This window comes from Salmo salar, chromosome 09 (genome assembly GCF_965601325.2).
Source record: "Salmo salar chromosome 09, fSalSal1, whole genome shotgun sequence".
Lineage (NCBI taxonomy): Eukaryota > Metazoa > Chordata > Actinopteri > Salmoniformes > Salmonidae > Salmo > Salmo salar.
Genome location: NC_138299.1, coordinates 13908554 through 13923653, shown reverse-complemented (window position 1 = coordinate 13923653; position 15100 = coordinate 13908554).

Here is a 15100-nt window from a genome sequence, read left to right as displayed (position 1 = left end):
CCTTCTCTCGTTCCCTGTAGTTTAAAAGCTGGAGACGTATTGATTTGGCATCCTGTTTCCTTTCTAAAGAAGGAATAATGAATGGACGTGGGAGTGAGACAGACAGAGAGACAGAGAGACAGAGTGGGAGAGTGAGACAGACAGACACAGAGAGAGAGAGAGAGAGAGACACAGAGAGAGAGAAAGAGAGAGAGAGAGAGAGACAGAGAGAGAGAGAGAGACACACAGAGAGAGAGAGAGAGAGAGAGACAGAGAGAGAGACAGAGAGAGTGGGGGATGAGAACGTGTGGGATTAGAATGATTTCATTACTGTTCCTCTTTGAGTTCCTCTCTAAACCCCAGGCTTACACACACACACACACACACACACACACACACACACACACACACACACCACACACACACATACTCATGAATGCGCACACACACACACACACACACACACACACACACACACACACACACACACACACACACACACACACATTTGCAATTGTTTATTCTTATGTTTTAGTTGATTCACTGCACACTGCCACATTCACTCTTTCTTCTGTCTCTAACAAAATAGACTTTCATTTATTTGTGGTTTTGCTCAAAAATAATTTGGTAATATGCTTGACAATAATAATGATTATTTTAAAAATACCTTTTTTTTTTACAAGAAAATGTTAACATATTTGATTTGATTACTTTTCAAAACAAAGCACTGTATCTCGTTTACTAAATTCGCTATTGATTTGAAGGGAATATACACATTTATAATAAACTTGAATCGGAAAGCAGTCTTTATTTGCATCAATATTAATTTAAATGGACAGAGCAAATAGTCGTACCACAAAATGATGGAGTGCTACAGGTACAATGGGTAAATAAAAGTATGTAGTCTGAGATACAAAGCGAGAGACCTGATTGTCCATGTTGAAGTTGCTGGATCATATTTTAGTTATGTACTATTTTCATACGTTTCCAATAATGAGGTGTTATTGAGTTTTACTGTACGTGCGAATTTGCTTTAATGTCATATCTTATGTTTATCTTTGTGTGCAAAATCAAATAACGAAGCGATATGTCAGAAAGACAGAGATCCCTGAGTGTTCTGGTCTGACATCTATATTTACAGCTACTCTCTATTAACGCTCCTCCGCTTCCTCCTATAATCCAAACACGGTACATTTATCACCCGTAGATCAATCGTGCAGGCTGCAGTTAATATTTTCTCATGGATAAATCATTTATCTGTTTTTACCACCCTGTGATAGATGGTCCGCTCCTCCTTCTCTTCTCCTCTCCCTCACTTTCCTTCTCCGCTCTGACGGAGGAGAGGAAAACAGAAAACACTAATGACACATCAAAACATGCACACTGACTATCGGAAGTCAACTCACAAATCCAATGTTTTATATTCCTGGGGAAAATAGTGATTTTTTTTTCTAATCTGATTTTCATGCAGTGATTTAAAGGAATTGATTTGGAGATTTAAAAAAAATTGTGATATCACTTGCTCTCATTTTGGAAATGGTTTATGAATTGAATAAAAGTACATTACAGTCTCTTCTCTCTTTTTCTCCCTCTCTCTCTCCCTCTCTCTCTCTCTCTTTCTCTCCCTCCATCTATCCGTCTCCGTTTCTGTGAACAGCAGTAGACACAGGGTGGACGGTATTGAGAGTAGACAGTATAGTGAGTAGTGTGGCTGTCTGACGACTGAACCGAATGCTGTGAGTGGCCTCTACTGGCTAACTGGGGGCAACATAAGTCATTTAGTACAGACGAGCTGCAGCACCGTCATATGAACTACACACACACACACACACACACACACACACACACACACACACACACACACACAGATGCAAGCATGTACACAGAGGCCTGTAGTAACATAATATTTGAAATTTAGGCAAATCATGTGCAACATTCCACCGTACTTACTTGAGTAGGCTGTAGGCTGTGTGTGTAGTTATGAGTGTGTGATTGCATTGGTGTGGTATTTCAGCAGGTAGCCTAGCGGTTCATAGCGTTGGGCCAGTAACCAAGAGGTCGCTGGTTTGTATATCCGAGCCGCCAGTGTGCTCTTGAGCAAGGCACTTAACCCCAATAGGTCTTGTAAGTCCCTCTGGATAAGAGTGTATACTAAATGTAAAATGTACATTTACGTATTCCTGGATGTAGGCCTACAGTATAGTACGCCCTATGTGTGTGTTAGCAGCATAGCTCTAGCTAGCCTAGCGTGGGTGTTCTGCATTTTAGCATGTGTATGTTAGCAGCATAGCTCTAGCTAGCCTAGCGTGGGTGCTCTGCATTTTAGTATGTGTGTGTTAGCAGCATAGCGCTAGCTAGTCTAGCATGGGTGCACTGTGTTTTAGTATGTATAGTATGTGCGTGTTAGCGGGATAGCGCTAACTAGTCTTGCGTGGGTGCTAGTGAAGTGATGACTGGTCTTATGTAGAAACACAGCATGGATTTATGGATCTGTGCTAACAGAGGAAAGCAAACCCAGGAGACCATCCTTACATCAATACAACAATGAGAAGCATCGACCTATCACACAGCTAGATTTATCAGTGGGCCATACACCCATCAATACTGCTCTGGAGTTATGTACAGAGGAGCAACATGTGCATTGCTATTCTATCTAACACATCTCTGTGGAAGAGATGGGGACCAGGAAAACACTATGTTTCATTTGCTAGGTTTTTACTAGTTGGCTGGATTTAGGATAGCTAGCTGCAGATCGAGTCAGGTGTTGGAGATGTAACTGTGTTGCAGTTCAAGTAGAAACTCATGGTTATGTTCACGTGCAATATCAACGGCAACACACTCCATAATCTACAGACGGCACCACACCAGCCAGGTCGTTCAAGATTGATGTCCAAATTGGACGTCTATCCGTGTCCTGAGGACATTGGGAAATGCTTATAAAACTGGTCACTAGGGGGCAACAGTGAGCGCTACTATCATCAAGTAGGCTTGAGTGTCCAATCCCAGTCATGGACACTTTTTTTTAATTTTGAGTTTTAACCCTATCCCAAACCTTAACCCTTACTGTAACCATTTTGAATGAGTGACTAAACTTAACCCTTAACTTCAAAAATGTATGTTTTGAGAAATGGAACGATACAGAGCAGCAGGAGCAACAAAAACACGTTTGGAGCAACTTCGAAAATTTGACGTTTGGAGAACGTGGATGAACGTCTAATTCTGCAGTGAGACTGTGAGGGCTTGTTGTTGACCACACGCCAAAAAGGGCAACACCTGCCCTAGCTCTGTTGTCCTGCAGTTATGGCCAGTTATGGCCATTTCTTTATTGGTGCGCTGACAATATTTAATTCAGTACAATGTATGGTATCAAGTGTGGCAACAATGATACACAAACAACATTTAAGAAACATCGTTGTTCTACAGCCTTTCAAATTTAGTCCTGCTATTTTAGTCCAGATGTATGTAAGGTATAAACACCATAGGGCTATGTACAGTTATAATAGTGTTCAAATGTTCTATGGTAAGCACATTCTTCTCCATACCCATATATGACCCCTGTGATATCCACCTCCATTCATACCAATGTAGTCAAGCTGTCCTCCTCTTCCAGTCCTCTACACAGCAGGCTCAATGATAAATAGACTTATTTCACCAAAATCAAACAGTCACATTTAAATATAGACAAGATAATGCAAAGGTCAACATTGTAATCTGCTCCTTTGATCCTTTGATCTTTATAGAATTTCTGGAGTAGCACCATGATAAATCTTCAACAAGGCCATTTGCGTGTGTGTGTGTGCGTGCGTGTGTGTGTGTGTGTGTGTGTGTGTGTTAGTGTGTGTGTTAGTGTGTGTGTGTGTGTGCTAATAAAATTCTAACGATCAGAGCCTTTACGCACTTATGGAGAGTTTTATTATAATCGCCATGGAGAAGCTATCCATGCATTGAGATGAGGGCATCGCACAACACCCAGTAAACACCCACATATCCCACACACATCCTACTGTTTACTACACATCTTCTGTGTACTGGGTTTACTCTCCTGGATTCTTTGCAATGTACAATTTGTTGTTAACAGAATCACAGTATCATGGACATAAAATATCAAAATAAATAAAATAATAAAACGTGTGCCAATATGAATAAGGACTATATAGTTTTAAAAAATGGAATTGTACAAGTGCGAAGACTCCTAAAAAGCTACAATTGTGCCATGCTGAGGAAGACCGAAAGATTGAGAGCAAACGGGAGCGAGACAGGGAGAAGGTGGAAAGGGTCGAAGAGAGAGAGAGAGAGAGAGGAAACGTAACATTGAAGGGAGAGTTTGTGCCATTGAATGATGAAAAGTCCATATGTTACAGTGGCATCATAAATTACGTCCAAGCGTACGGTGGGGCCAGCAAGGGGTGATCCCGAAATAGGCCACAGAGAGAGACAGGCAGAGAGGAAACAAATAGCCCCAATATCTGCAGGAGAGACCCACTGATATACACACACACACACACACACACACACACACACACATGCATGCACAAACACTGCTGGCCACACACAAGCACGTTTGCAAGGACACACAAACATACACACGCGCACACACTCGCACAAAAACACATCTATATGCAAGACCTCACACGCACTCCCACAAACACTTGGATTGAGTGTGAGAGAGAGAGAGCAAGGAAAGATGGGAGGCCGACGGGCGGGGAGAGAAAGTGGAAACCGAGAGGGGAAAGGGGGAAGACTGGAAGAGGAAAAGATGGCGAGGATAAGAGAGCGATGAGGGAGAGGGGTATAGAAGAAATATAGAGATATTATACCACACAGGCACCAGGGTGAACGCTCAGCTACTCTTCTCCACTCACCTAGTCATTCTGCTTTGAAAGTTGATACATTTGTAACCGCATTTTTGAGAAAATGGGCCTTCAATGTTTTTGTGCACCTACTGGAGAGCTCTTCTTTGTCTACACCCATTCTAAACAGAGTGAGTACAGTAGTGTACTAAACAACCAAAGATTTCAAGACTAAAGGCTGGTTTATACTTCTTCTATCGACATGTCTGTAGACAGTTGTTGCAGTGACATCATGAACATTCTATTGTCGTCTGACATCAAACTTGTCATTGTCGTTATGAAAAAGTACAAACACAAAAACAACAGGCTGGTCCAAAATAGCATAACTGGTGTATTTTAACACCAATAAACCCATCCGTTTAAAAATGATTTAGGATATGTCAGTCTAGCAAACCAGGCAACTAAAATCAACTTTCTAAATAACGTTAAGTTAGCTGGCTAGCTAGTTCAAATAATGACCATATCATATAGCTGACAATGTCTTAACTTTAGCTAATTTGTATTAATTATTACAGGAAAATAAACAGACAACAAGAGAATTTTTTGCAAGTTAATGGCTAGCTAATTACAGAAAATAGGTTATGGTTGTTAGTGTGACAAAATAAAAGCAGGGCATTCTACCAGAGAATTTTAGAACTTGGACACTGCCTCGTTGGCCTAACATTATTTCCTAATTTGACTTTGGTGCAGGTCATGTTGTTCTTCACATTACCATCTCTGGTAAACACACACTATATCAAATAAAATCAAAGTTTATTTGTCACACGCACAGCACACTGAAGGTGTAAACGGTACAGTGAAATGGTTACTTGCATAGTGGAGTCTTTTGTTTAGACATGTAGCTAGCTAGCTCGCTAAACAATGAACCATAATCCCAACTCATAGCGTTACTACCCTACCTGAATCTACAGGTAGCTAAGGCTAACCAACTAGGTTCAATGTTAGTTATCTAGCTAACATTAGGCTATAACTAGCCATGAAAATGGCTCTGAGATATGAATAATATTACTATACAGATTATACACGTAACATTAGCTAGCTAGCGAGCCAGCCAGCCAGCCAGCCAGCTAACATTAGCTAGCTAACTAACAGTACGCTTTAACTTGCAATGAAAACAACTTTCTAACAAAATAAAAAATATATAATATCTGAAAATGTAGGTAGCTAGACTTTCTTACCCATATACATGGATAAACGCTTCTCCCTCTCTGTCACGGATACCATGGTTTCCCTTAGTTTAAAGATGTAATCCGGAGACAGGGGTTTTATACAAAAGCCGTCTGTGTGTTCTCTTTTCGACTCCCTCCACATATTTGCAGTCAAACGACTGAATTTTCTCAATTTTCTCAATGCTTCCATCGGGCATTCCACTAATTTCAAATCTCAGTCCTCCAGAAAGTGGAGAGCATTAGCAACATTTTTGCAGTTCTTCGTGTTATCTTTCAAAAACCCTGTGTTAGACAGGATTGTTATAGACAGAAGAGTGCTACATGGCAGAGCAATCTGAACTCATCTCTGGGTATGTCCAGCCCATCCATTATCTCAGCTAATCATGGCTAGCGGGAAGGTTCCTTGCTTTTTCCATGGCTAAATCAACTAAGCTCGTAATTTACAGATTGCATAAAAGTTTGCCATTAAGGCACATGAAATGTCACATGTTCCAGAAGGCATTTCTGCCCCCCAAAAATGCATTTTGATTAAATGCCTCTCCTGTGAAGTAATGACGCATGACACACGCCTAGTTTCCTGAAACCAGTCACATATGGTGTGTACAGGACTATTTTGCTAGCCCAGAATGAAACATTTTCTGCGATTCATCCGATGGCATTGAGGAGTTTACCACATCAGTCACCTGCTTCATTAATAAGTGCCTTGACAACGTCATCCCCACAGTGATCGTATGTACATATCCCAACCAGAAGCCATGGGTTACAGGCAACATCCGCACTGAGCTAAAGGCTATAACCTGAAATCCCACTACACTCTCAGACGAACCATCAAACAGGCAAAGGGTCAATAGAGGACTAAGATCAAATCCTACTACACCGGCTCTGAAGCTTGTCGGATGTAGTAGGGCTTGTAAACTATCATGGATTACAAAGGGAAACCCAGCCATGAGTTGCCCAGTGACACGAGCCTACCAGATGAGCTAAATGCCTTCTATGCTCGCTTTGAGGCAAGCAACACTGAACCATACATGAGAGCACCAGCTGTTCCGGATGACTGTATGATCACGCTCTTTAAACAGGTTAACTTTCACAAGGGTGCAGAGCCAGATAGATTACCAGGATGCATACTCAGAACATGTGCTGACCAGCTGGCAAGTGTCTTTACTGGTATTTTCAACCTCTACCATACCCAGTCTCTAATATCTACATGTTTCAAGCAGACCACTATAGTCCCTGTGCCCAAGAACGCCTATCTAAATGACTACCGCCCTGTAGCATTTACATCTGTAGCCATGAAATGCTTTGAAAGGGTCACATCAACACCATCATCCCAGACACCCTGGATCACTCCAATTCGCATACTGCCCCAACAGATCCACTGATGACACAATCTCTATTGCACTACACACTGCCCTTTCGCACTTGTACAAAAGGAACACTTACGTGAGAATGCTGTTAATGGACCACAGCTCAGCATTCAACACCACCGTGCCCTCGAAGCTCATCACTAAGCTAAGGTCCTTGGGACTGAACACGTCCCTCTGCAACTGGATCCTGGACTTCCTGATGGGCCGTCTCCCAGGTGGTGAGGGTAGGCAACAACACGTCTGCAACGCTGACCCTCAAACAAACACATACACACACACCACATACATTGCTGCTAGTCACTTTACCCCTACCTATACAGTATGTACAGTACATACAGTTGAAGTCAGAAGTTAACATACACCTTAGCCAAATACATTTAAATTCAATTTCTGACATTTAATCCTAACAAAAATTCCCTGTCTTAGGTCAGTTAGGATCACAACTTTATTTTAAGAATGTGAAATGTCAGAATAATAGTAGAGAGAATTATTTCTTTCAGCTTTTATTTCTTTCATCACATTCCCAGTGGGTCAGAAGTTTACTTACACTCACTTAGTATTTGGTAGCATTGCCTTTAAATTGTTTATTTTGGGTAAAATGTTTTGGGTAGCCTTCCACAAGCTTCCCACAATAAATTGGGTGAATTTTGGCCCATTCCTCCTGACAAAGCTGGTGTAACTGAATCAGGTTTGTAGGCCTCCTTGCTCGCACATGCTTTTTCAGTTCTGCCCACAAATTGTCTATAGGATTGAGGTCAGGGCTTTGTGATGACCACTCCAATACCTTGACTTGTTGTCCTTAAGCCATTTTGCCACAACTTTGGAAGTATTCTTGGGATCATTGTCCATTTGGAAGACCCATTTGCAACCAAGCTTTAACTTCCTGACTGATGTCTTGAGATGTTGCTTCAATATATCCACATAATTTTACTTCCTCATGAGGCCATCTATTTTGTTAAGTGCACCAGTCCCTCCTGCAGCAAAGCACTCCCACAACATGATACTGCCACTCCCATGCTTCACGGTTGGGATGGTGTTCTTCAGCTTGTAAGCCTCCCCCTTTTTCCTCCAAACATAACGATGGTCATTATGGCCAAACAGTTCTATTTTTGTTTCATCAGACCAGAGGACATTTCTCCAAAAAGTACGATCTTTGTCCCCATGTGCAGTTGCAAACCGTAGTCTGGCTTTTTTATGGAGCAGTGGCTTCTTCCTTGCTGAGCGGCTTTTCAGGTTATGTCGATATAGGACTCGTTTTACTGTGGATATAGATACTTTTGTACCCGTTTCCTCCAGCATCTTCACAAGGTCCTTTGCTGTTGTTCTGGGATTGATTTACACTTTTCGCACCAAAGTACAATCATCTCTAGGAGACAGAACGCGTCTCCTTCCTGAGCGGTATGACGGCTGCATGGTCCCATTGTCACGTCCTGACCCTAGTAACATGTCATTTTCTATAGTAGAGTAGGGCAGGGCGCGACAGGGGGTGTTTTTGGGCTGATTTATGTTTTCTAGTTCTATGTTTAAATTCTAGTTTCTATGTTGGGATTGTTTGGGGTTGATCTCTAATTGGAGGCAGCTGATCCTCATTGCCTCTGATTAGAGATCATATTTAAGAAGGTGTTTTTCTCATTGTTGTTTGTGGGTTATTGTCTTTTGAGTAGTGTGTCGTCCTCTCTGTGTCATGGTTTGTTGTTTTCCTATTTTTCAAGTTATTAGTGTATTGCATTCAGTTTCACTTTTAATAAATATGTGGAACTACGAAAATGCTGCATCTTGGTCCGCTCCTTATAACAGCTGTGACACCCATGGTGTTTATACTTGCGTACTATTGTTTGTACAGATGAACGTGGTACCTTCAGGCATTTGGAAATTGCTCCCAAGGATGAACCAGACTTGTGGAGGTCTACAATTCTTTTTCTGAGGTCTTGGCTGATGTCTTTTGATTTTCCCATGATGTCAAGCATTTAGGCAAAGAGTTTGAAGGTAGGCCTTGAAATACATCCACAGGTACACCTCCAATTGACTCAAATGATGTCAATTAGCCTATCAGAAGCTTCTAAAGCCATGACATCATTTTCTGGAAATTTCCAAGCTGTTTAAAGACACAGTCAACCTAGTGTATGTAAACTTCTGACCCACTGGAATTGTGATACAGTGAATTATAAGTGAAATAATTTGTCTGTAAACAATTGTTGGAAAATTTACTTCTGTCATGCACAAAGTAGATGTCCTAACCGACTTGCCAAAACTATAGTTTGCTAACAAGAAATTTGTGGAGTGGTTGAGAAACGAGTTTTAATGACTCCAACTTAAGTGTATGTAAACTTCTGACTTCACCTGTAGCTACCTAAACTGCCTTGTACCCCTGCACATCTACTCGGTACTGGTCCTCCCTGTATATAGCCCTGTTATTTTCTAATCCCTATACATAGCCATGTTATTTTTACTCGTTATTTTAATACTTTATTCAATGTGTAACTCTTTACGTTTTTTATTCTGTTTTTTATCTTAGCTTTAACATTGTTGGAAATGGACCTGTAAGTAAGCATTTCACTGTTAGTCTACATTTTGTCTGCAAAGCATGTGACAAATAAAACCTGATGTGTGTGTGTATGGCTACCTGCTTGCAGTGACAGACAGCAGCAGTCAGAGGAACAGTGGGAAGCAAGAGAGACATGTCCATTTACAGGATGCCAGATGAGACCTGCAGGACACTATACACTAGATTGAATTTCTTCCTGGTGCGGGACCTCCGATGTGGGCCTAATCATAGAATTCCACACAGAACCCCTATTAATTCAATCGGATCTCTGTGGGCTTAGTCGTTCAGATTTGTCATTTAACTTTTAAAATGTTTTGTATTTTATTGTGGCATAAACACAACCAGTCACAATGTTTTCATCTGATTGTCAAACAATCACTTTCAAAGGACTCCTTTACAAGGCTACCCGCTCATGTTCATCCACGCGTAACGTACAATTTCTCCAGCCTCCAAACAGCGGTGAATGGAGAGAGACTTATTTTACACAAAACACCAAAAAGTGTAGGCCTATTGACATTTGAAGATTTGTCATTAGGCCAGAATTTATGTCCATTGCTGTCCGTTCGCGTCTCGGTATCGGCCACTCATCTCTGCCCTGGCAAAAAGTCTTTGTTTTCGTTGAACCACATCCCGTTTTGGAGAGTAGGCTAACACCCATTTTCAAGTCCATACGCAAATGTTTCATGCCTCTGACATGTGGTAATGATTAATAATGGTGTATTAGCCTACAGCTTTCTTGACATTGTGTTTTAATTATTGTGATAGGTTCATGTTTTACCAGTATGGCGTACACCAGCTATTTATTTTGCCGGGACGCCGTACCGGACCGCCTTACTTTCGCCCCTGACTATGCTACACAACTCCACACTACACTACAACACATACAGTACAGGACATCAGTCTCGACACGATCACACTACCTACCAGCACCACCAACACAGTACCACCCAGCCCAGAGTAGAATAGAACAGAATAGAGTAGAACAGAACCGAATAGAGTAGCGCAGAATAGAGTAGTAGAATACAGTAGAATAGAATATAGTAGAATATAGTAGAAAAGAGTAGAATAAAATAGAACATAGTAGAATAGAGTCGAATAGAGTAGAATAGAACAAAGTACAGTAGAATAGAATAGAGTAAAGTAGAATAGAGTAGAGTAGAACAGAATAGAGTAGAGTACAATAGAATAGTGCAGTCTCAGACCAGCCAAGATTCCCCCTATTATATCATATACACTAGTGGAAAATAACCACTCCCTAAAGACTAGATTAGATGAGACATCACTTCTTTAGTTTGTTTTTTCTTTAATGTCTGATAGACTAGCAGAGTGAAGTGTCTTGTAAACGACTTCCCCCTCTTCACACTACAGAGCCAACAACAAGACAATCACTTCTGAACTTCTCCTGTGATCATTCACTCTTGTCTCTTTCCTTTTAAAGATGGTTATTGTGTTCTTCTTGAGAGGCAAAACAGAGGGCCAGCTAAGTGTTTAGATCAACAACAACATAATTTTATAACGATGAGACAGTCGTTCTCTTGTTATTTACCTTGATAACTCAGGGACAGTTCTTCTCTTCTCAGAGAGCCAGGGGTGTGGTTTGATCTTGACGGTGTGTCACACGGGTCTGTGTGTATGTCGTACGGTGTGGTTCCTAAGAAGCTGTCCTGAGCCTGTGTATTTATTTACTCCATAAATCATCACATTACACATCATAAGTAGGCCATCATAATTAATTGGCCAAGAGAGAGTCTCACTGACAGCAAGCCTCCAGCGGCCACACACACACACGCTCGCACACACACACACACACACACACACACACACACACACACACACACACACACACGTACGAAAACAGACACACAAGCATGAAAACACACACACACACACAGGCACGAAAACACACACACACCACATCCACCAAATGTCATTCATCTTACAGCTGTTACTACTGCTGTTTGTGAGTTTGAGAAAGAGAGAGAGGGAGGGAAAAACAGAGTGCAACGATGATGACATGAAAAAAGAGAGGTTTCATTTTTTTGTAAGGTTTACGTCATCATCGTTGCACTCTCTTTTACATTCGCAGTCTACTCATGTACATTCACAATCAATGTTCATGGGCAAATGAATCCAAACCTTTGACCTTAATGTTCATTTTCTATATTCAATGTACAATATTATTATTACAATATTGGATTTACATCAAGTCATTAAAGGTATTTTAAAACATATACTGAAAAGTTTCACTGTTATGTTGATCATCGCCTTACTGCACTCTTTCAATCCCTGCTGTCCATCTCACTCATCTGTCCTTATCCTTTAGATGTCCTCTCTCTCCATCCTCTCTCTATCCCCCTCTCTCGACTCTCTTTTTCCATTCTTTTTTCTCTCTCCTTCCTTTCCCGATTTCCTTCACATCCCTCTCTCGATCCAGCCTGTCTTTGTGTGGCTATGATTAGCCCCTCTATTTAGCCTAACACTCTTCCATCTCTTCCCCCTCTCCTCTCCTCTTCCTCCCCATCTCCTCCTCTTTACATCACAGATCCCATTGTTAGCTCTATACTAAAGGAAGATGCATTTAAAGCAATACATTCACCAGAAGGAAAGGTCACTATCAATGGTCAGTATGTATAAAGCATAATGAACAAACTGGCTATAATGAATGTGTGTCTGTGTGCGTGTGCGTGTGCGTGTGCGCGTGTGTGTGTAAATTTGTGTGTGACTCTGACTTAACGCTACTGAAAGAGAGGAGAGCCTTTCAAACAGTGCTGAAAGAGAGGAAGAGAAAGAGCGAGGGAAGGAGACGCCAGTGAAAGAGAGAGGTAAGGTGACCCTGTGCAAGAAGAATGGATGACCCCTGATGTCTATCTGGTGATCCGGGGAAAGCAGATGTGATTGCGTTTGAATAATTAAATGGCCGTTCAACACAAGCAGAAACACACACCTAAACAAACACACATTAAACTCCTTTTCACATGAATAGCTGAGTTGCTGTTCTCTAAACTGTGGATAAAGCTATTATCTATTTGCTCGATGTATAAATAAAATGTAGGATTTCTCATCTCATATCTGCATAAAATAGGTTTTATTGTCTTTTTTTCATTATTGAATATGGAAATATTCATAAGGGTGGTAGGTTTTGTGATCAGTATAAATAAATTGTAGTTCGTCCCCGTTTAAGATTTGAGTCTTTAGAGGTCACATCCATAGAAATAGTATTCTATCGATTGATCTATGATTCTGTTTCTATGGTCAAAACAATGCATAGTAAAAAAAACAAAAAAACAACAGAAGCCATGTCTGTGTATCAGAGACCGTGTGATGAGCAGATATTTAAGGTGGATTGGAATGAAAAGGTAATGTACAGATGCTCTCCCTCTCTGATGTAAATGGGTCCTCAGCCTCAGACACAGATTTATTGGCATCATTTCCCCACCTCTTACTCACGGACGCATTTACACAAGCACACATACACACACATGCACACACAAACACGCACACATACAATCTCCCAGTTTAACCAAGGTAGGAGAGGGGTGTGTGTGTGTGTGTGTGTGTGTGTGTGTGTGTGGTGTGTGTGTGTGTGTGTGTGTGTGTGTGTCGGCGGATAGGGGTCAAGGTCATTCATTTTAGCTGGGTCAAGTTCACTCTGCCTCCTCCAAGGCTGCTCCATTCTGCATTCAATTACCCAGCAGCCACCTCACTCCACATTAGCATGACAACCTGATTTACCTCTTCACCCCAAACCTTACCTAGTACAGTTGCAGGATCTTAATTTGGGCCAGTTTGCTACAGCAGGAAAATAATCCTGCAGCAACAGGAAATTAATTATTATGTGGATTATGATTACTGGACATTTTTATAGGGGTTAATATAATAATTTAGAATCTTCAGAAGTCCTGCATCACAGAAACATTTTCCTGTGACAGGGTGATCAAACTAAGATCCTACACATGTACCTACCCTACCCCTTCACACAGACCCTATCTATAGTATCTATACTGTATAAACAAAAGTATGTGGAAACCCCTTCAAATTAGTGGATTCGACTACTTCAGCCACGCCCGTTGCTGACATGTGTATAAAATCGAGCACACAGCCATGCAAACATTATTAGTAGTATGGCCTTACTGAAGAGCACAGTGACTTTCTACGTGGCACAGTCATAGGATGCCACCGTTCCAACAAGTCAGTTTGTCAAATGTCTGCCCTGCTAGAGCTGCCCCAGTCACCTGTATCTGCTGTTATTGTGAAGTGGAAACGTCTAGGAGCAACAACGGCTTAGCCACAGAAGCTCACAGAACGGGATCGCTGAGTGCTGAACCTCGGTTCCAACACTCCCTACCGAGTTCCAAACTGCCTCTGGGACAACAGCACAAGAACTGTTCATCAGGAGCTTCATGAAATGGGTGAGCAGCCACACACAAGCCTAAGATCCCCATGCTCAATGCCAAGCATCAGCTGGAGTGGTGTAAAGCTCGCCGCCATTGGACTCTGGAGCAGTGGAAACGTGTTCTCTGGAGTGATGAATCACGCTTCACCACCTGGCAGTCTGACGGACAAATCTGGGTTTGGCGGATGCCAGGAGAACGCTACCTGCTCGAATGCATAGTGCCAATTGAAAAGTTTGGAGAGGAGGAATAATGGTCAGGGGCTGTTTTTCATAGTTTGGGCTAGGCCCAAACACAACACAATTCCACAGATGTCTCAAGTATTGAGGGAGTGTGCATTTGGCATGCTGACTGCAGGAATGTCCACCAGAGCTGTTGCCAGATAATTGAATGCTCATTTCTCTACCATAAGCCGCCTCCAATGTCATTTTTTAACTGGTCTCAAAACTGCAGACTACTTGTAACCATGCCAGCCGAGGACCTCCACATCTGGCTTCTTCTCCTCCTGGATCGTCTGAGGAGGGGAAGGTGGGGGGGGGGGGGGGGGGGAGGGTTGAGGATTATTTCTGTCTGTAAAAAAAATGTTTTTGGCTGGGCCTGGCTCCCCAGTGTGTGGACCTATGCCCTCCCAGGCCCACCCATGGCTGTGTCCCTGCTCAGAAATGTGAAAACCATAGATTAGGGTCTAATTTATTTAAATTGACTGATTTCCTTCTATGAAGTGTAACTCAGTAAAATCTTTGAAATTGTTGCATGTTGCGTTTCTATTTTTGTTCAATATATCTATCTATCTTTCAAT